This window comes from Trachypithecus francoisi, unplaced genomic scaffold (genome assembly GCF_009764315.1).
Source record: "Trachypithecus francoisi isolate TF-2019V2 unplaced genomic scaffold, Tfra_2.0 Lachesis_group17, whole genome shotgun sequence".
NCBI lineage: Eukaryota > Metazoa > Chordata > Mammalia > Primates > Cercopithecidae > Trachypithecus > Trachypithecus francoisi.
Window position 1 is genome coordinate 107690074 of NW_022681462.1, and position 21991 is coordinate 107712064.

A 21991-nucleotide genomic window follows, 5' to 3' on the forward strand; every position below is an offset into this window, starting at 1 on the left:
TTCCTGTTCTTCCTATTTGTTGTCTTCATTGCTCTTCATCTAGCCATTTCAATTGGTAATAAAATTTATTCTCATGCTTTGGTTTTTATTGATCTGAGTGTTGAGGGATCTGATTTCTGATCCTGCCAAGATTTGAAATGCCTAATAGTGTTTTAACTTTTCGTTTTGAAATTACGCTTCTCAGAAAAACTGCAAAAATAATAAATAATGCAGATTGTTTTTATAACACTCTTCATGAGCTTCCTCTAATTCTAACCTCTTGCATGAACTTGGAACTTTTTTTTTTTTTTTGGAGACGGAATCTCACTGTCGCCCAGTGGCATGATCTCAGCTCACTGCAACCTCTGCCTCCTGGGTTCAAGTGATTCTCCTGCCTTAGCCTCCCAAGTAACTGGGACTGCAGGCATGCACCGCCACGCATGACTAATTTTTGTATTTTTAGTAGGGACAGGGTTTCACCATGCAGACCAGGCTGGTCTCGAACTCCTGACCTTGTAATCTCCCTGCCTCAGCCTCCCAAAGTGCTGGGGTTACAGGCGTGAGCCACTGCACCTGTCCGGGCCATTTTATAAAGCCGTGATGTTAGCCTTGGTGCAACACTGTTAGTTACAGGCTTAATCTGGGTTTCACTGGTTTTCTCATGGACATCCTTTACCCCTCAGCATCTGATCTGTGGTATCACCCTGCACTTAGCCATCTCATTCCCCCACTTCCCTCTGACTGAAGTGGGTTCTCCAGTCATAAACACAAATTCTACACGTGGGTTTGTGACCTTGATACATTGAAAGACAACTGGTAAATAAGCTTGCTGGGTGACCCTGCATCAGGGTTTGTCTGATGTTTCTTCATGATTAGTTTGAGGCTACAATTATTATCCTTTAAGGGATAGCATAGAGAAAACGTGTCTTCTCAGTGTGCCCTGTCAGGAGTGCACTGGGGTGGTGCCTCTTCTGCCTGGAATGTCAGCCTAAACTGATTTGGTTAAGGGGCGTGTCCAACTGGTTTCTCCAGCATAGGGGAACCATTTCTCCCTTTGTCATTAATAAATGTCTTGAGGAAGAGCGGGAACCTAGAGCACCAGAGAAGGACAAGTCCTGCAGCAGCCTGGGGTGGGAGGAGCCGAGGGGTGGAGAAGGTGCATTTGCAGGGCCTGACCTTGGAGGAGGTTGTATCCTGCTGTTTGCTGGCCACACCAGGTGAAGTCTGCAGCCTGTGGCCAGGGACATGGCCCATCACCCTCAAGGGCATGGACGCGCTGGACTCCTCCTGGCACCTCGCCCTGTGCGTCTCCTCCACCCAGCTGTCTATCTCTACCCTTTGTCAGATTATAAATACACAGGTTCTTTGAGCTGATCTCGCAAATTAGTTGACCCCAAGGAGGGGGCCATGGGAACCCCAATGTATGACTGGTTAGTCCGAGACACAGGTCAAAACCTGGGGCTGGTGACTGGTGTCTGAAGTGGGGGCCATCATGGAAACTGAGTCTCAGTCTGTGGGCTCCGATGCTGTCTCCAGGTGAGTGGCATTAGAAACGAACTGAACTGAGGACACCTGGCTGGTGCCTGTTGGACAATCTGCTCCCAAATTGGTGGTTGGTAGGAACAAACCCTCACGCATCTGAGGCCACGGAAGTGTACTATGTTGTGAGAATATTGTCGGAGAAACTGTGTTCTGTATCCCCATTTGAACTATTCTAATCTAACAATATTTGCCATCTTCAACACTGATAGTATTTTCTGTCATTTTCCTTCTGATCTGTTTGCTTTTACCCATTTCATTTGTGCCATTTCATCTTTAGCTTTTCAAGTCAGCTTTCTCTGTCATCATTATTTTATCTCTTCTTTGAAACATCACCTTTATTTAATATTAGCAGGAGCACAGAAAGCGTTGTTGGCTAACATTCATTTCTATCACTACAGTAAAAAGTCTCAATTAGCAAAATAATGGGATGTGGCTCTTTGACATCAAGCCATGTGAATTTTTCTAAATTTAAATCCGGGTAATTTATTTTCCTTCGTGTGGCTGTAAGTTAGACCAATGGTATCTGAATTTACTCACAGCAGCAAGAAAACATGTTTTATCCTCAGTCGTGTGTCAGTGGTTCATTCCTGTTTAAGCTATGCACAGCATTCAATGTGCTAATATCACCATTACTAGCAGTATGTTGTTTGAATATTTAAGTGGTTTGCTTTTGGTTCATTCCTTGTTGTTATAGCTATATTTGGAGTGATTACTTTGTGTGAGACAGGGTTCTAAGTGTTTATAAATTGATTAGTTTAATTCTGATGTCAACTCTGTGAGATAGATTTAGTGTCTGTGTTTTGGGATGAGAAAGCTAATGTCGAGAGGCTAGGTAATTTGCCAAAGTTAACTCAGCTAACTATAAGAGATGAGGTTTGTACACAGGCATTTTGAGAGGAAAGCCTGTCGGTCTACCTCATACATTTTAAGATGGATTTATTGCGAGACACAGTTAGCAAATGTAAAATTTAAAAAAGGGTAAACACATACAGCAAAAAAATTAAAATGACCATAAATATTTTATTATTGATGTGTTTTTAAAAAATGTTTCTTAGATTTAATACTGAAGTGAAATTTCACTATTCAAAGAGTAATAGAAATGAGTATGTTGTTTTATACTAACTATTCATTCACAAAAGTTTACAAAATTGAATCATTAATCTACATGCCTATACAATGCTAGAATTCTTTTACATAAAAATAAAGTACTAAGTAACAACGAAATCAGTGTCTTTCTTTACAAGTAGAGATAATAGAAACCTTGAACAATACTATTTGGTATGTTTTCTAATACAAACTGCTGTTTTCAGGAACTCAGTGTTGTTATGTTTGAGCAATCTCATGAATAATTGTTTTGTGTTGTTTACCACGTGCTAAACCTTTTATGTGGATTTTCCATCCGTTTTCAATTAAAAAAATCAAAGCTTGAAAATTCTGAGTCAGAGCACCAAGGTCATACAGCCGTGAGTTATGGAACGGGCATTGAACCCAGGCTCCCAGTGCTTGTGCCCTGGGCCAGCCCTGCTTTCCATGCGTGGTCAGTTCCAGAAAAATCCGAGGCAGGGCTGTCAACAGCCGTCTGTGGAGGGGCTGCTTTGGATGAGTGATGATGATTCTTGAGATGGGCTCCTGAGACCTGGCCACTCACACTGGACCAGGCTTTTTCGGGGTAAATCCAGGCATTTCTCCCAGGAGGAGACAATGTTTATGTGCAAGCTTAGAATGGTGGTACTACTGAGAAGAGTAATTTTTTCACTTCTTGATGTTCTCTTAAGGACTTTAAATAAGCACAAATAATTCTAGAGAACAACGGGAAGACATAGCGGCTCATTCATGTTCGATTGCAGTGGAAAGAACAATGGCCAGAGAATCAGGACAGGGTCAGCTCTGAGGGTGGAGCTCCCCGCAGAGGGCTGCAGTGTGAGCTCCAGTCCTGGGGCGGATTAGCCAGAGAATCAGAAAAGGGTCAGCTCTGAGGGTAGAGCTCCCCGCAGAGGGCTGCAGTGTGAGCTCCAGTCCTGGGGCAGATGCGTCTGCGATGCTCTCCATTCTGGTGCCTTGAGGAGGAATTACTTGGAGCTGAGGGAGGCTGAGCCTCTCGGCTCAGGGACTGGGGAGCTTCTGAGAGGAGTGGATGGGTGTTGGGTGGTGCTTAGGCTATTAATGTAAGTGCTCATTACGTTAGAAAGTATTATTTCAGTAAAAGATGTATATGTGTGTGCTATCAAACTAGTGAGAATCTGAGAAGCATATGATGAAAATAGAAAAAGAGTTTTACTACAAAATAGTGAGTGAAGAGAGCTGATAAAATTAAAGGCAAACCTTAACTTCGGGTCTCCCGGCAGACACTGGGAACGCCGGATGGCTCATGTACTTTTGTGTCACCTAGCCTGTACTTCTTTCCCTCATGCAGAACAGCCCAGTTTATCTGTAGAGAGAAACATTCTCTTAAAATAGAGATATTTTTGTAATAAGTTGAAACACAAAATTAAAATAACATTAAGATCTATAATTAATAAAGATGCTGTGAGCCGATTTTCTATAAAGACATTGTCTCTACTTGTAGCCTATAAATGAGAAGGCCAGAATCTTTTCATGAATTAAACTTCAAGAAAGGAATCTGACATTGGGAGTAGATATTTCAGAATTGTTCATATCACCCAAATGTTTACCACTTTCATTTGCCACTGAGAAATTAGCCTGTCAGGTGTGATTACTGAGGAAACAGAGACCAATTTCACTTCCTTCCATTTGAGAGCTCCTTCCAGCAAGCAGGGTGTGGGAAGTATTCAGAGGCAGTGTTTCTGAGTTTCCTGCAAGCTGGGGTTGTGTGTCAAGCTATGAAGCTTTTCATATACATCTTCTCAAATATTTCTTACCCTCTAAACTGCTGGGCTGTTCTTTGAACTGGCATAACTAGCATGTAAAGGGCGCATTTTCATTTAGAGGCACTCGATGCATCTCAGACTTGAAGTCTCCTGGAAAAGACCTCGCGTCTGAGGTGCCTCAGAGTCTCTGCTGGAGACGGCTCTGTTCTTGAGAGTAAGGTGAGGCGTTGTTCAGATGCAGAGTGGACCCTCACACCAGCCCTGGCCTGAACAATTCATGAGTGTGTCTTTAAGTCCAGGTTGCCGGGAGCGCCGGCATGGAAGAACATGGTGCTACGTCCCAGCACTTCTCTTGTTTTGCTGCACTGGTCAGCCAAACCCCAAATAATTACCTTAAAATGATGGGATGGAATGGTTCTCCTCTCAGCGTTCGATCACAGATGCTCACTTTCACCTTCATCACCCAGTGGGAACTGCAGTGTCACAGACCTTTGTGGATCTGAGCGCCCCTGGAGGCTCAGGCCCTCATCTGCCGGCTGTGACTGGGGCCCTTCCTGGTCATCCCTGGGGCTCCGGGGGTTGTGGACACTAACTACCTGCACCTGACTCTGGGGTTGCTGTGAGGTTTAAAGGAGTTCATGTATGAAAAGGGCCTAGACGCGTGCCTGCCTCAAGGCTGCAGCCCTGAGTGGACGCTCCTCATGTTTAAGTAGCTGTGGGACCTCCTGGAAGTGCCTTAACCCTGAACCTCCACATCCACTCCATGCAGAGACTTGGACACCGAGGTCCTTCCCAGCTAGAAAAACAGAAGAGCAGCAAAAACGTAAGACCATGGGCTCCGTGTTTACAAAAATCTGAGGTTCATTTTTCCTCTTTTCTTTTCCAGTTCAGGCTGTTTCCAATCACAGGTGACTCACCGCCCTGCCAGGCAGGCACACAGCCGAGGCTGGCCGGCTCTCACATCCAGTGGGAAGGGTGCTGACTTGGATGAGGTGTCTTTGGTTGTACTCCCCCAGCCCTCACTGAGCAGTGATACCGGTAACTCTGGAGGCCATGGATTCACAGGGGCTCTGGGTCATGGCCTCCCGGCGTCTCATGTGCTCAGATTCCACTAGCCTCAGTGCTTCTTTCCGAGTGAGGAATTCCCTAGGTCAGGGCTGGGCAGTGGCGGCTCCTGGGGTTGGTGAACATGGGGCCAGGTTACAGCTGCACATATCAGGCCTCTTACCTGCTGCACAAGCCACTTCGGTTGTTAACATCTGTGTTTCACACTTGTCCACCATGAGCCCTCGTCATGATTTCAGATACAGGCCTGGGCCAAGGCGTATTGTAAGCCCGTCTAGTCCTCACTGCTCCCTTGAGATAAGCAGATGGAATAAAACAAGAACAGGAAAAGCAACAACAACGCCTTATCTTGTGGAATTTATACACACAGAATTCTTCTCAACATCATGACTGAGTTTCTGTTGGATCACAGAGAGGGCAGTTGGGGTCTCTTCCGATCCAACGTAGCCTGGGCCTCACCATGTACTTATGTAAATGGACATGGTACATTGTTTTAGAGTGTGCTAGAACACAGTGGAAGCAGCACTGTCCTGTGGTAGTAAACACTGAATCCTGAAATACAGCCACACCCCTGAGCACATGTTGGGTCGACCTCACTCAGCATTGCAGAGTGCAAGGTGGAGAGGCCATCAAGGGATCTGGCTTCGGAGTCCACACCTGCTGCTCACTGGGTGGGTGGTCCTGCTTGTTTCTGAGTTGTGTTTCCTTCTGTGAAAGGGAGGACAGCAGGACACTTGATCTCCGGCCTCCCACCTGGAACTCCGAGAAATAAATTCTTGTTGTTTGAGCTGCCCCGTCTGTGTCCTCCGTCAGGGCAGCCCTGCAGCATGAAGACGGACTTGCCCGTATTCATCTCATCTTAGGGATGTGGCAGGATCCAATGTCTGTAGCCCACCCAGCCACGCAGGTGCAGGTGACAGCTTCTCCTCCAACGCTTTCTGTCTCTTCGGTGCTGAATCTGGCTGGGTCAAGACAAGGAGGAGGGAGGCTCTGTGCCGTGTTGAGGGGAGTGGGTGTGAAGGGTCTGCAGGGTGCTTGTGAGAGAGGCAGACCCTGACTCTCCACTCCGGCCCCCTCCTCTGCATCGACCACTGTCACTCAGAAAACTGAAGGAGAGTAACTTCTGACTATTTTTATAACATGCTGAAACAGACTTCACACTATAAACCACTTTCAGGATTTAATATTTCTTTATTTTACTAGAAGTTGATCTTCTTTATTAAATATACATTTCATGCTGGTTTTTGAAGAGCTGAAAATATTACATACGAGAATTCTTTTGCAATAGAGTCATTTATTTTCAGGAAAAGGCAATGTGGCTTTTGCAGCAGAAGCATATTGATGAGTGTCCGGGGTTCAGGGCCCCCACTGTGTATTTAATCACTCCGCAGAGGCCAAGAGGAAAGTCATGTTCATCTGTTTAATTGTTGGCTTCACCAAGGACAGTTACGCCCTCAACAGGTTCTCTGCCACTGACAGTGCTAATTTACTGCATGGGTTGGCATTGAAATTATTTCAGACCAACCGGTGTTACAAAGGTAATTCCTCAATAGCTGAGCTGTGTGTGTGGCCCCACCCTGGCCAAGGGAAAGTTGATCTCAGGAGAATCTGGACTTTGATGGGACAAGAGCTTCTTCTGTGTGGAGTGGTGGCGAGGGTGTGGTGTGTGCGCCGGCACGGGGAAGGCATCCCCTCCCACCCCGCGGTGGAGCGGATTCCTCATCACGGACCCTGCGGCCTCCCTCTGTGGCTTGTCAAATGAGACCCAGAAAACTGCTGCCTCTGGAAAGGCCTCTTGCCATTGGGGGACCCTTGGCTCCTGATGACGGGGTCTCCATGCAGACATGAAAGGGGAAGGCTGAATGTTCTGTCACTGTGTTTCCATCAAAAGTAGGTTCTCTGTCACTTCAAAGAAACATGAAGCCAGCATAAAATACGGCCTTAGCAAAAGCAAGGCCATCCGCTGGGCTGGACATGGGTGGACGGGAAGCTCTGGCGCACTTGGCCTCCTTGTGCGCTCTGTTCCAGCTCAGGGAGCATCAGTTTAGGGAATTCAGGAATGTGTGGATTCCTGTCACTCATGTGCATTCGTGTGCTCATGGAAGTCATCAGATTGGAGGAACAGTCCCTGCGGGCAGGGGTCACCAAGGCTGCATCTTTGTGAATTCATGAGCGCTGGCCTCTGTCCACATCAGTCCCAGGCCAGCTCTTGTGCTTGGAGGAATCTGTCGTGAGAGGACCCACCTCGGCGTGGAGATTCGTGCTACCAACAACGTCTGCCGCGTTGAGGGCACTGAGCAAGGGCCCGGCAAGGTTTCAGTTTACTTCCCTGTGGCATGAGATGTGTCACCGCCGTTCATTTCTGGTCTCCGGTCAGACGTCGGCCAGGACAAAGCCATCAGGGACTGTAACCAGAGGATGGGGTCCTAGGGCCTCCACGGGCTCTGCAGAGCCCCTGATCCTGCTCACGCTCTGCGTTCTGGAGGGCAACCCTGGGCGGCTGGACCCCAGCAGGTCAGAGAGCTGGCCTGAGTCTGGGGCTCCTTCGGGATCAGCCATAGCCTGTCTCTGCCCCAGCAGTGGTGTTGGTACCTCCATGGCTGCAGCCTTGTGGGGCCTCTTCCTCTTTAGCTCGCCCATTTACCCCTAGGCCTCCCTAATTCCCCACATCCTTCTGGCCTCCACACAGGTCCCCCTCAGCTTTGGCCAGGAACTCCCACATCCCCAGTCCACTCCCTCGAGCCCCCCAGTTCCCCTCCCAGCCCCCAGTCCTCCTCAGTCTTCCCCCGAGCCCCTCAGTCCGTCCTGAGCCCCCCAGTCTTTCCCACCCTCATTTCCCTGGGCTCTGGTGGTTCCAGCATTGGGGACCCTGCCCTGTGCTAAGCTTGCCTGTTTCTGCTCATGGAAAACCCTCCAGATGCGTCTGATGGCACCGGGCAGGGCTGACCATGGGCTTGGCATTCCCAGGCTCCGTGCCCTGGGGCTGCGCCACCCTGCATCTGCTTCCTGCCTCCCGAAGGAGGGTCCGGTGCTCACAGAGGAAGGCATCGTGAGGGCCCAGACACCCCTAGCTCGACACAGAGGTCAGGTGCAGTGAGACACTAAGATCACTTCACTTTCTTTCTCCAGGAAGATTTCTAATGTTCCTAGAACTTGAAGAACAGGAAAAAAAGCCAAACTGTTTTTCTTCTGCTGCACACATGACACATTCCACACTTAAGTCCTGACACCAGATGTGAGGCCTCTCGCAGGCCGACCCGCTCTCCCTCGCCAGCTGGGGGTGAGATTTGCTTCCTCATTTCTGGCTTTCAAACATTTGCCTATTGTGCATTTGAACATGAATTTCTTAGGTTTTATCCTAATTGGGAGAGGATGCTCGCTTTCTTAAATCTGTAGATTTACGTCTTCCACCAAGCCTGGGAAGCATTTACTCATTTTTTTAAATTTCCAGCTTTTTGCATCCTGTGTTGTTTTTTCCCTTTGGTAGTTGCGGATGGGATGATATGCAGAGCCTTTGTGGAGCCCTGTAGGACTCTGAGGCACATTCATTTGGTTCCCAGTCTATTTTATTTCTGCTGCTGCTGTTTGTTTCAGGTTATTGATGTTATTATTCAGATGATTGATGTTCCTGAAGTTGGCTGATTTTGTCTTTGCTGGTGTTCATTCTCCTACTGGGCCCGTGCATTGAAGTGTTCTTGTTGGTTTTGTGTGAGAGTGTGTGTTATGTTTGATGATTGTACTTTTCAATTTTAAAATTACCATTTGGTACACAACTACATATACTTTTTTTTTCTTTTTGCAGAGATGTTTTATATTTCCATGTGCTTCAAGAGTGTTCTCAGCTGCTTATTGTAGCATTTTTAACATGGCTGCTTTAAAATCCTTGTCTGGCTCCTATTAAAATCTTCTGTGTAAGACTCTGGTTTTTTAGTTTGGCACGTGTCAGTCGGTTCAGGTTCGAATGCCCATCCTGGCTCAGTTTTGCTGTCAGTGGTCCAATGCCAACGTCGATAGACCCCCTGCAGTGCTATTTTGGTCCGTGCCGCTGTCTTCTCTAGAAGGTGTGACTTTGCCCCCAGTGTCCCTGTCCTGGGTGGGAAGGGGGAGGCCCCTGCCTGTGCCTGCTGAGCAGTGTGAGGAGGCAGCTTCCACGCAGATCCTCCTCAGGACGTTGCCTTCTCATAGCCTGAGGGGCAGGGGGATCAGGTTTCTCCCTTCGAGGTGGGGGCAGGTGCAGTTACTGCAGCCCACTCTGTTGGGCCTCACTGCTTCAGATCCCATGGCTGGAGTGGGGCTCCTGTGTGTCTGTACCCGTGGGTGTTTCTGGACTCCTGTCCCACCCAGGCTAGAGTATAAAGGAGACTGGAAACCCCCAAGAGCTCACTGCTGGGTCATTTTCAGGGTTCCAGGGTCCCTAGTTAGTTTGCCCACCTTTTCCTCCGTTTCAGAGCCCTCTGGAATGTGGCTTAGTATTTTGATTTTGTGCGGGTTTGGTGCTGTGAGCAGCTAGAGGAGTGAATCAGGTGGAACAGATTACACCTCATCCAGAATGGGAGCCTCCGCCCTTCCACCGTCTCCTGGGGTGAGCTTCAGCAAGGGACATGACTTCTTTGAGGCTCCAGACTGGCGTGTGAGGTGGGGATGCAGGCACTCCCTGAAGGACTCCGGTCAGAACGAGGCAGGATAACGTGTGTGTGGCACCGTGGGCTGCTGGGCGGCCGCCACTTTCTTCTTTCCGTATTTCCCGCCCACCCAAGCCTCAGGCTCCTCCTCTCAGTCTGCTCTGTAACAGGAGGGTTTCCCTTTTCCTTGGAACACAACTGCTTCTGTTCCCGGACTGATCCAAATTATGAGGAAAGTCACATTATGTGCAATTAATTTGTGCCTGTCTTGTCTCCTAACCTACGTAGACAACATTTGAAGTGTAGAATTTTACCGTTGTGCACTTAATGTGGTTAACATTCCATTTGATAGGGGAGGGATCTGAGGCCAGGGAAGGAAAGCGGCCTGCCCAGTTCCTGGGTTGATGGCACCACGGATGTGGCAGACATAGTCTAAGATGTACTTCTGTGTCTTGTCTCTGCCCACGTGGGCCCAGCCCCCTGAGGTGCATGAACATCCTGGCTGTCCTGGATTCACTTGAGATCCCCCCAAGCAGCAGGTGTCTGGGCGTGTCGGGTGGTTTCCTGCACCACAGACCCTGCAGTGCGTGACGGGCTGTGGGGGTCCCATGAAGAGGGCACGGATTCTCAGTGTGCAGCTGGGAGCTCATGTCCCCGTGGGAAGCAGCCCACAGTCCACTCCAGAGTGGACTATAATCGCAGAAAGATGGAGACAAAATTCCACTCACTAAGCAGGGTCTGAATCCCACTCACCACAGCTCTGGCCAGGGCCCCTGTCCAGGGACGTTCCCGGCTCAGAGGACCTGCCTGGTGAACAGGAGTGCACGCTTGGATGGGGGAGAGACTGCAGGAGGGTGCCGGTGTTCAACCCGCTGGCATCATTAAGGGAAATGTGCTTGCGTGTGGAGTGTGGAGGCCCCACTGAGGACACGCAGGTGTCCTGGGTTCCACTTGGAGCCGAGCCTGCCTGAGACAGGGCCGCGTGCTCTGCCGTTCGCAGCCCGATGGGAAACCGGCCTTGCAGCGTCTCCCAAAGAGACAAGGCAAACTTCGGGCGGTTCTCAGATTCTCTTCCGGGAAAAGGAGGTGCTTTGTTTTTCAAGTCTTTAGGTATTTACTTATTCATTCATTGCCTTTCTACTTCACATAAAAAGATTACTAAGTTCCTTGGGGCTCCTTTCACAGAATGCAAAGCTATTCCACCTCTCAAAATAAAATGAAGAGAGAATACAATGAATTCAAAACAAAATGAATAAAGAATAAGAAGCTACAGAGAAATGAAAGAAATGTGGCCAGTGACCCAAAACAGGGATTATGCAAAGCGTTCCTCTGGTCTTTGACTGAATGGCCCACAGCGGAGGACGGAAGGCAGCTGTGTAGGAGGGCGGGTGGCGACGGAGAGATGGTCAATATGGTCAATATTCACGGTAATGGGAAAGTCCAGGGCATCCTTCCCCAACTTTCCTTTAAAACTGCAATTCCTTTAGAAGTCCCGTCCCGAGGTCACCCAGACACGCTGGCATCTTCCTCCACTAACCGTGGGAGCGTCGAAGGGCCGTGTGCAGAGACTGACAGTGTGAAGTACAAGACAGGTTTGTGCTGTGACTGTTCACAGAGAAATCTCCAAAGTAACCTGGAAATAGTAAAATTTATTGAGCACAGAGTGTGAGTCAGGCACAAACATGCATCGTGTAACTCAGTCCTACAAAGAACCCACCCACTCCTTAGAACCTACGGGAACATACCAAGCTCTCTGCTGCTGCTTCTTACTCGAAGACTGTGGGCTGTCCCCGCCACACAGAGAGGAGTCCGTGCGCCATGGGGCTTTTGAGAGTTCCGTGAGATGAAACCTTCAGTTAGGGTGTCCTGGTTGTTGCTGGCTTGGGCATGAGAACGCCGGGGCAGGGGCTCTGCAGGTGAGGGCAGCTGGGAAACGCGTCAGCTTCAGGGCAAGGAGGGAGAGGTCGGATGCTTCATCCTCAAACCACAACCAGAATCAACCGTGACTTTCCGAAGCCTGACCGCAGTGAGGCCATGTTTAGTTGTTAACCCCTTGACCACCTGCCTTGAAGGCTGTCCGGCTGTCCTCCAGCACCTGGGTCTGTGACCCTCCCTCTCTGAAGGAAGGTGTGTGTGTGCCTGTGTCTGTCCGTGCGTGTGTGTAGGGGTGAGAGGGTTTGGTGTGTGTGTGCGTGTATGTGGGCGCACGTGTGTGTGTGCGCGCATGTGTGGGCGCACATGTGTGTGTTGGGAGGAGTGTGCGCGCGTGTGTGTAGGGGTGAGGGGATTTGGGAGGAGTGTGCAGGTGCGTATGCGTGCATGTGTGCACGTGTGTGTGGGGGAATGAAAGGGTTTGGTGTGTGTGTGCGTGTGTGTGTGTAGGGGCGAGGGGTTTGGGAGGTGTGTGCATGTGTGCGTGTGTGTAGAGGTGAGGGTTTGGAGTGTGTGTGTGCATGTGTGTGTAGGAGCGAGAGGGATTGGTGTGTGTGCGTGTTTGTGTTTGTGCATGCGTGTGTGTGTGTGTGTATGTGTAGGAGGTGTGTGGGGCGTGAAGGGGCCCATGGCTCGGGAAACTCTGGGAGGGACTTGAGCACTCGAGTGGCACAATTCAAACCACACTTCACATTCACTCAGCTGGGTTCGTGCGCGTGTGTGTGTAGGAAACAGAGCCCCGCAGGGAGGCTCACTCTGGTCCAGGTAGCTGTAAGGAGGGTGCCCTGGGCTGGTGGAGCCATGAGGCAGGCTGGATTGGGGGATTGTTTGGATGAAGCAGTCAATGGCACCTGCAGGTGGGGTGTGCAGGGAAAGACGGAAGGTCGTATTTGTTTGTTTGTTTGTCTTTTTTGTTTTTGTTTTGTTTTGTTTTTTGCACCTGAGCAATTGGTCTGATGCTGGCGCCATTTGGAGAAGCTTTTCCCAGGAAGGAGTGAGGTTTCTTGAATTACACGTGACGATTCAGGCTCCTCCAGTGTTCTGAGTGTGGAGGCAGCAGCACAAAGATGCTGGTTTCTTTTACATGTGCGTGTTAATTTCTATCGTTCAGGTTCGTCATTACTTCTGTCTCAAGAGAGCGCAGGAATGCGCAGACATTCCTGTAGATGTTTGGACATAAATCTTTAAACAACTAATTTTGAGGGAGAATTTGCATAAAAACCTCATCAATCTGAAATTTAATGGAGGAAGGGTTGAAAACTGTCTAATTGCATCTGAAATTTTGCCATGTAAGTGATTATGATGTGATCTGAGTAACAAAAAGGGAAGTGAAAAACCATGTTCTCATTTCTGCCCTGAGGAATAAGGTGGGGGCTGAGGAGTAAGATGGGGGCTGAGGAGTAAGGTGGGGGCTCCAGAAACTGATGATGTGACTCTCAGAACCCCCCCATGACCCTTTCTGGGGAAGTGTTTTTAATGGAATCTCAGGACTGTTGAAGTGTTTTGGGCTTCCCGTAACAGGTGAGGAAAGAAATCCCTAAGGGATGGGCACTCCGCAGGTGCTTGGGGACGCTTGGGGACGCCTGGGAGCACTGTGCGTCAGACGTGGTCAGCGGTCCCTGACACACATCAGTGAACAATCGTGCTCCTGCCCCGGAGCCAAGGGCTGGTGTGGAGGGGGCAGATGAGCAGGGGACCTCGATGGCCCCAGGAACTGTCCAGCGCCAGGGAGGGGAGAGGGCGGAGGGTGTGGGTGGGGGTCAGGGAGGAGGGGAGAGAGTAGAGGGTGTGGTTGGGGGGTCCAGGGGAGGAGGGGAGACGGTGGAGGGTCCAGAGAGGGGAGAGGATGGAGAGTGTCGGTGGGGGTCTCGGGAGGGGAGAGGGCGGAGGGTGTGGCTGTGGGTGCAGGGGAGAGGGCAGAGGGTGTGGCTGGGGGTGCAGGGGAGAGGGTGGAGGGTGTGGCTGGGGGTGCAGGGGAGAGGGCGGAGGGTGGCTGGGGGTGCAGGGGAGAGGGCGGAGGGTGTGGCTGGGGTGCAGGGGAGAGGGTGGAGGGTGTGGCTGGGGGTGCAGGGAGGGGAGAGGGCGGAGGGTGTGGCTGGGGGTGCAGGGAGGGGAGAGGGCGGAGGGTGTGGCTGGGGGTGCAGGGGAGAGGGCGGAGGGTGTGGCTGGGGGTGCAGGGGAGAGGGCGGAGGGTGTGGCTGGGGGTGCAGGGGAGAGGGCGGAGGGTGTGGCTGGGGGTGCAGGGAGGGGAGAGGGCGGAGGGTGTGGCTGGGGGTGCAGGGGAGAGGGCGGGTGGAGGCTGCAAAGGTACAGTGGTGTGAAGGAGAGGCCTCTGGCAGAGGCAGGCCCTGGGGAAGGCCGGCATCAGGGTGCAGCGTGGAGGCAGCTCCTCTGGCAGCACCTCAGGTGCTGGGGGTGCAACACGAGGCCGGGGACCCCGGGGACATGTCATCAGCATCTTCAGCAGGTATCGAGGGCCTGACACGAGACCTTGGCAGCATCCTCCGAGGCCTGGGGCCTCCTACACAGCTGAGCGCTTACATAGCGGGCCCAACACGGGACTTACTTTGTGCTCTTGAAGGGTGGGCTTCAGCAGACTGAGCACCCGGAGGGTGAGAGCCCACACACCCTCGTCTTAGCTGATAGCCGGTGCAGGACACACACAGGATCTTAGTGAAAACTTGCCGAGCAAATGAACGGGCTGCTGTGGAGACTTAAGTAAGAGGTGCTGGGTTTCTCCCGTGGAGAGGGCCTCTTCCTTGCTGGGTGCACTGTGTGTTTAGGGAGTGGAGGCTGAAGACAAGGAGCTCTTGAAGCCCTAATGTGATGGGGATGAGAGGATGGAGAATGAAAGGCGGCCACAGGATGGAGCATCGGGCTGGGGTCTGAGTCAAGCCAGGCTGGCCAGGGCCCTGCGTCCACCCCAGCGGGCCCCTGAGGGTCCTGGCAGCTTGTACTGACCTGACAGAGGGCTGCAGGCTGGAGGTGAAACCACAGATACTGATTTCTCAACCTGGAGTCTGGGAGTTTGAGACGGCAGTGCAGAGTCGAGTTGATGTCAACACTCGGGAAGGAATTCTGACATTAGGGAGGATGACCAAGACCCCTGGCTTCCCACCCAGGCGACCCCCCAAAGTTCTGGGAGGGAGGATGCATTTCTAAAGGGGCAGCTCCTGGAACTTCACTTTGTGCAAATGTTCGGTCAGTTCTGATGTCGAGGTTTTGGACTGCGAGACCTTCCAATGTTTCTTAACATTTAGATCCGTTTTTTTTTTTTTCTTTGTAGCAAGATTCTCATCTTACAAATTTTTCCCATTGATTTTGAAAACCCTCAACTATTTAGTCTGTTAGAACAGACCTCAGGATTCCGTTACTCAGAGCTTCATTCCTGCAGCATTTTGAAAGAACATTCACGACAAAAGCAACGGGTCAATACCTTTTTATTGTTTTGGGGAAAGTGTTCCTTCACGAAAGTCCACGGTTCTCTCAGGATCCGGTAACAGTGGCGTTTTGGGCGATTCTTCCTCTTGCCGGCACATTTCTAAGCCAGAGCGGCTGGAGGCAGCACAGTCCTTCCGGCTCCTGGTGAGGGAATAAACAGCCTGACTCAGGTGTAGGCCATGGGGCAGTGAAATCACAGCCAGTGTAGATGGTGAGCTTAAAGATGTTACGTTCACTGTGCGTGTGCTGTGAGCATTGGACTTTTAAATCCAGATAAAATTGAGATTTTTTTCCCTCCCAAATGTATGGGAATTCAATCCAACTCGCAGTGGCAATGGAAGGATGTTTTTTCAAATGCTTCTGTCTGTTTCATGGGAAGAATTTTAAGTGGGAGATGACAGGCTCGTGGGAGATTTGAGATCTACACATTCTCCCGTTTGGTGTTGTTGAGATAATCCCTTGATAGCGGAGAAATATGCAAACATCTTCCTTTCTGTTTGGCAGACTTTGATAAGTCTAAAAACTGCATGTATGTTAATTATTTTTAAGAGATAAATATACATCAACCACTTTAAAAATTAACGCTTTATTCAGTGTATTTGCCTTTGTGCTAAAATTGAGTTTAATATAAATACACATATATGCAAAGAAGGAAGATAAATAACGAATTTTAGCTTTTGGTGAATATATTCAGCATTAATGTCATCCCTTTTTTTGGTCTGTTTGAGAAAACTGTATTGCAAAATAGTAAACCGTAGTACACCTGCCAAGCTGCTGGTCTTTGTGTTCCACGCTTTCCACCAGTGGTTCTAAATAAGTTCATTTCCAGAAGGAATGAGCCAGTAATACTAGCAGAGGGGAACAGAAATTACACTTCTGTGTATAAAATATCTGTGTTAAGAATGATAGAACTTCACTTTGGCTTGAGTTTTAACTATTTAGTGGCAGCTGTTACTTAGCTGTACTGTTCCCTTCCTATGTTTGAAGCGATAAACGCGGATATCGCAGCATGGGGCCTGTGGTGAGGCACGTTTTAGGAAACAGATTCTTAGCCTTCATCTAAAAGCCAGAGTACTGCAGGGCGAATAGTGTCCCCACATCCATAGGCTGAAGTCCTAATCCCTAGTGTCTCAGAATGGGGCTGGAGTCAGGGACAGGGCCTAGAAAGGGGGGATTAAGGTAAAAGTAGGTTAGGAGGGTGGGCCCCAATCCCATAGGACGGTGGTTCCCAATCCCACAGGACGGTGTCCTTATGAGAAGAGGAGATCAGGACACAGACACACACAGAGGGAGGACCCTGTGAGGACCTGGGGGATGTCAGCGTCTGCCAGCTGAGGAGGGAGGCCTCAGGACATGAGGAACTGGTGGATGCCGATATCTATAAGCCGAGGAGGGAGGCCTCAGGAGGGAGCAGCCCCGCCTGCACCTGAATCTGGGACTTCCAGCCCTGGGATGTGAGAGGATGAATTTCTGAGGTGCTTTGTCATGGCAGCCTTCGCGTGCGCGCGCACACACACACACACACACACACAGCTGCAAATCACGAGCTGCATATCTTGGCAAAATTTTCCCTTAAGAAAGGACAACCACATCTCAAACCCCTCGACAGCAGGGAGAACACATTGGATTTCTGGAAGGAGGTGAGGAAAGTGTAGCCTCAGGGGGAGACCCAGAGTCTTATGATGCCAGTGTCATAAATGACATAGGGCATACATTTAAAACTGAATTTTCAACCTAGAGCCTGAATACGTGGTCTCAATGCTGGCAGCAAAGTGAAGTGTCACTTTTGGGACCTGGTTTGTCTCCCTAAACATCAGCTGCAAAGGAGTGTTTTACTTCACGCATTAGAGTGTTAAATACAGTTGACAGGGGCCATTGTTTTGTACTGAGTCCCTGTACTAGGCCCCACCTGGGCAGACTAGGCAGATTGAAGTCACCTCTGCCAGGTGCCAGGTCACTAAACTCAGCTTAAAAACAGGCCAGCTTTCCAAAAACAGGAGATTCGCAGTCACCCGTCAGGAGCGGCCGAGCCACCTGAGCTGGCAGGATAAGAACATCCCTGGGCTTTAGTCCACAAGAGGAGAGGAACATTGTATTAGTCTGTCCTGCTGCTAATAAAGACACACCCAAGGCTGAGTAATTTATAAAGGAAAAGGGTTTAATGGACTCACAGTTCCGCTTGGCTGGGGAGGCCTCACAATCATGGTGGAAGAGGAAGGAAGGGCAGAGGCATGTCTTACATGGCGGTGGGCAAGAGAGTGTGTGCGGGGGAACTGCCCTTCATAAAACCATCAGATCATGTGAAACTTACTCACTACCACAAGTCCAGTGGCAGGGAATCCTGCCTTCATGATTCCATCACCTCCTACCAGGTCCCTCTCACAACATGTGGGGATTTTTACAATTCGAGGTGAGATTTGGGTGGGACACAGCCAAGCCATGTCAAACACGACTGCTACTGATACTATCTGCTGTGGTCTGAACGTGCCCCCCACATCCACGTGTTGAAACTTAAGCACCAACGTGATGGCATCAAGGGGGCCCTTCATAGGGGATCAAGTCCTGCCGGTCGGTGAAGCCCTTGTGAATGGGATTAGTGATTCCATAGGAGAGGCTGAAGCCAGCACCCTGGCCCTTCCTGCCTTCCTCTGTGTGAGACACAGCTCCAGGCGCCCTCCTGAAAACAGAGCCCAGGCCCTCCTCAGACACGGACCCTGCAGGTGCCTCGATCTTGGGCTTCACAGCCTCGGAACTGGGAGAGATCAATCTCTTGTTGGTGACGGTCCATCCTTGGCGTTTGTTACAGCAGCACAAATGGATGGACCCGATATCCTGCCAGCTTGTAGCAGGTCACCTCCTCCTCCCCGCCCAAATTGCCTGTGGAAGCAGACCATGGGCATCACCAAGGAAACCCTATGTGTGCTGTAGATGGTACACTATGGGTAGTACGCTGTAGATGGTACGCTGTGGGGGGTATGCTGTGGATGGTACGCTGTGGGGGGTGTACTGTGGATGGTACGCTGTGGGGGGCATGCTGTGGGTGGTACGCTGTGGGGGGCATGCTGTGGGTGGTACGTTGTGGGTGGTACAGATGGTATGCTGTGGGTGGTACACTGGGTGGTACACTGTGGGTGGTATGTTGTAGATGGTACGCTGTGGGCGGTATGCTGTGGGTGGTACGGATGGTATGCTGTGGTTGGTATGCTGTGGGTGGTATGCTGTGGGTAGTACACTGTGGGTGGTATGTTGTAGATGGTATGCTGTGGGTGGTATGCTGTGGGTGGTATGCTGTGGGTAGTACACTGTGGGTGGTATGTTGTAGATGGTATGTTGTAGATGGTACGCCGTGGGTGGTACGCTGTGGGTGCTATGCTGTGGGTAGTACACTGTGGGTGGTATGTTGTAGATGGTACGCTGTGGGTGGTATGCTGTGGGTGGTACGCTGTGGGTGGTATGCTGTGGGTAGTACACTGTGGGTGGTATGTTGTAGATGGTACGCTGTGGGTGGTACGCTGTGGGTGGTATGCTGTGGGTAGTACACTGTGGGTGGTATGTTGTAGATGGTACGCTGTGGGTGGTATGCTGTGGGTGGTATGCTGTGGGTAGTACACTGTGGGTGGTATGCTGTGGGTAGTACACTGTGGGTGGTACGCTGTGGGTGGTACGGATGGTATGCTGTGAATGTTACACTTGGATGGTTTGTTGCTTGTCTATAGCCAATTAGTCTTCAAAACTCAATTTTTTGAAATTTTGTTCTTGAACAAGAGTCCTTAACTCTCCTCAGGCCAGAGGGAGGTCCTGGTGCTCTTCTGAGGCCCAAGGATGAGGTGGTGGTGAGGGCTGGGTCCAGAGGGCCGTGCCGCATACAGTGTGTGCTACGTGTGAGCCTCTGCAGAGAGAAACACAAGCATACTGAACTTAGACTTGCCTGAACAATCTTTCTTTTGCTTGACCTGTTAGCTTTTGTAGGAGAGAAAATTTATTTTAATTCAACAAATCTAGTAAATTTTAGCCCAAGGATAGGATAGAAGAGCAAAGCTCAAAGGAAATCAGTGTCAGAGAGAAGAGAAGCGCCTGGGGCCCCAGGGTGAGGGGTGCGGGGCTGGGCAGGGAGGAGAGCAGGAAGTTCCCAGGGGAGAAGAAATGCAGCCTTATCTGGGTGCAATTCGGCAGTGATTTTATTTTATTTTATTTTATTTTTATTTATTTATTTTTTATTTTTACTTTTTATTATACTTTACGTTCTAGGGTACATGTGCATAACGTGCAGGTTTGTTACATATGTATACTTGTGCCATGTTGGTGTGCTGCACCCATCAACTCGTCAGCACCCATCAACTCGTAATTTATATCAGGTATAACTAACTCCCAATGCAATCCCTCCCCCCTCCCCCCTCCCCATGATAGGCCCCGATGTGTGATGTTCCCCTTCCCGAGTCCAAGTGATGTCATTGTTCAGTTCCCACCTATGAGTGAGAACATGCGGTGTTTGGTTTTCTCTTCTTGTGATAGTTTGCTAAGAATGATGGTTTCCAGCTGCATCCATGTCCCTACAAAGGACGCAAACTCATCTTTTTTTATGGCTGCATAATATTCCATGGTGTATATGTGCCACATTTTCTTAATCCAGTCTGTCACAGAGGGACATTTCAGTTGATTCCAAGTCTTTGCTATTGTGAATAGTGCCGCAATAAACATGCGTGTGCATGTGTCTTTATAGCAGCATGATTTATAATCCTTTGGGTATATACCCAGTAGTGGGATGGCTGGGTCATATGGTACATCTAGTTCTAGATCCTTGAGGAATCGCCGCACTGTTTTCCATAATGGTTGAACTAGTTTACAATCCCACCAACAGTGTAAAAGTGTTGCTATTTCTCCACATCCTCTCCAGCACCTGTTGTTTCCTGACTTTTTAATGATTGCCATTCTAACTGGTGTGAGATGGTATCTCATTGTGGTTTTGATGTGCATCTCTTTGATGGCCAGTGATGATGAGCATTTTTTCATGTGTCTGTTGGCTGTATGAATGTCTTCTTTTGAGAAATGTCTGTTCATATCCTTTGCCCACTTTTTGATGGGTTGTTTGTTTTTCTTGTATATTTTTTGAGTTCTTTGTAGATTCTGGATATTAGCCCTTTGTCAGATGAGTAGATTGCAAAATTGTCTCCCATTCTGTAGGTTGCCTGTTCACTCTGATGGTAGTTTCTTTGCTGTGCAGAGCTCTTTAGTTTAATTAGATCTCCTTTGTCAATTTTGGCTTTTGCTGCCGTTGCTTTTGGTGTTTTAGACATGAAGTCCTTGCCCATGCCTATGTCCTGAATGGTACTACCTAGATTTTCTTCTAGGGTTTTTATGGTATTAGGTCTAACATTTAAGTCTCTAATCCATCTTGAATTATTTTCGTATAAGGAGTAAGGAGGATCCAGTTTCAGCTTTCTACTTATGGCTAGCCAATTTTCCCAGCACCATTTATTAAATAGGAATCCTTTCCCCATTTCTTGTTTCTCTCAGGTTGTCAAAGATCAGATGGCTGTAGATGTGTGGTATTATTTCTGAGGACTCTGTTCTGTTCCATTGGTCTATATCTCTGTTTTGGTACCAGTACCATGCTGTTTTGGTTACTGTAGCCTTGTAGTATAGTTTGAAGTCAGGTAGCGTGATGCCTCCAGCTTTGTTCTTATGACTTAGGATTGTCTTGGCAATGCGGGCTCTTTTTTGGTTCCATATGAACTTTAAAGCCGTTTTTTCCAATTCTGTGAAGAAAGTCATTGGTAGCTTGATGGGGATGGCATTGAATCTATAAATAACCTTGGGCAGTATGGCCATTTTCACATATTGATTCTTCCTATCCATGAGCATGGTATGTTCTTCCATTTGTTAGTGTCCTCTTTATTTCACTGAGCAGTGGTTTGTAGTTCTCCTTGGAGAGGTCCTTTACATCCCTTGTAAGTTGGATTCCTAAGTATTTTATTCTCTTTGAAGCATTGTGAATGGAAGTTCATTCCTGATTTGGCTCTCTGTTTGTCTGTTACTGGTGTATAGAATGCTTGTGATTTTTGCACATTAATTTTGTATCCTGAGACTTTGCTGAAGTTGCTTATCAGCTTAAGGAGATTTTGGGCTGAGACAATGGGTTTTCTAAATATACAGTCATGTCATCTGCAAACAGGGACAATTTGACTTCTTCTTTTCCTAACTGGATACCCTTGATTTCTTTCTCTTGCCTGATTGCCCTAGCCAGAACTTCCAACACTATGTTGAATAGGAGTGGTGAGAGAGGACATCCCTGTCTTGTGCCAGTTTTCAAAGGGAATTTTTCCAGTTTTTGCCCATTCAGTATGATATTGGCTATGGGTTTGTCATAAATAGCTCGTATTATTTTGAGGTACGTTCCATCAATTCCAAATTTATTGAGCTTTTTTAGCATGAAGGGCTGTTGAATTTTGTCAAAAGCCTTTTCTGCATCTATTGAGATAATCATGTGGTTCTTGTCTTTGGTTCTGTTTATATGCTGGATTACGTTTATGATTTGCGAATGTTGAACCAGCCTTGCATCCCAGGGATGAAGCCCACTTGATC

General features: G+C 49.1%; 1 long non-coding RNA gene across 1 annotated transcript in view; it reads left to right on the forward strand.

The window, feature by feature from the left end:
• Positions 1–21991, forward strand: part of LOC117063053 — a 76091-nt gene that overhangs the window by 32313 nt on the left and 21787 nt on the right. The window lies entirely within an intron of this gene.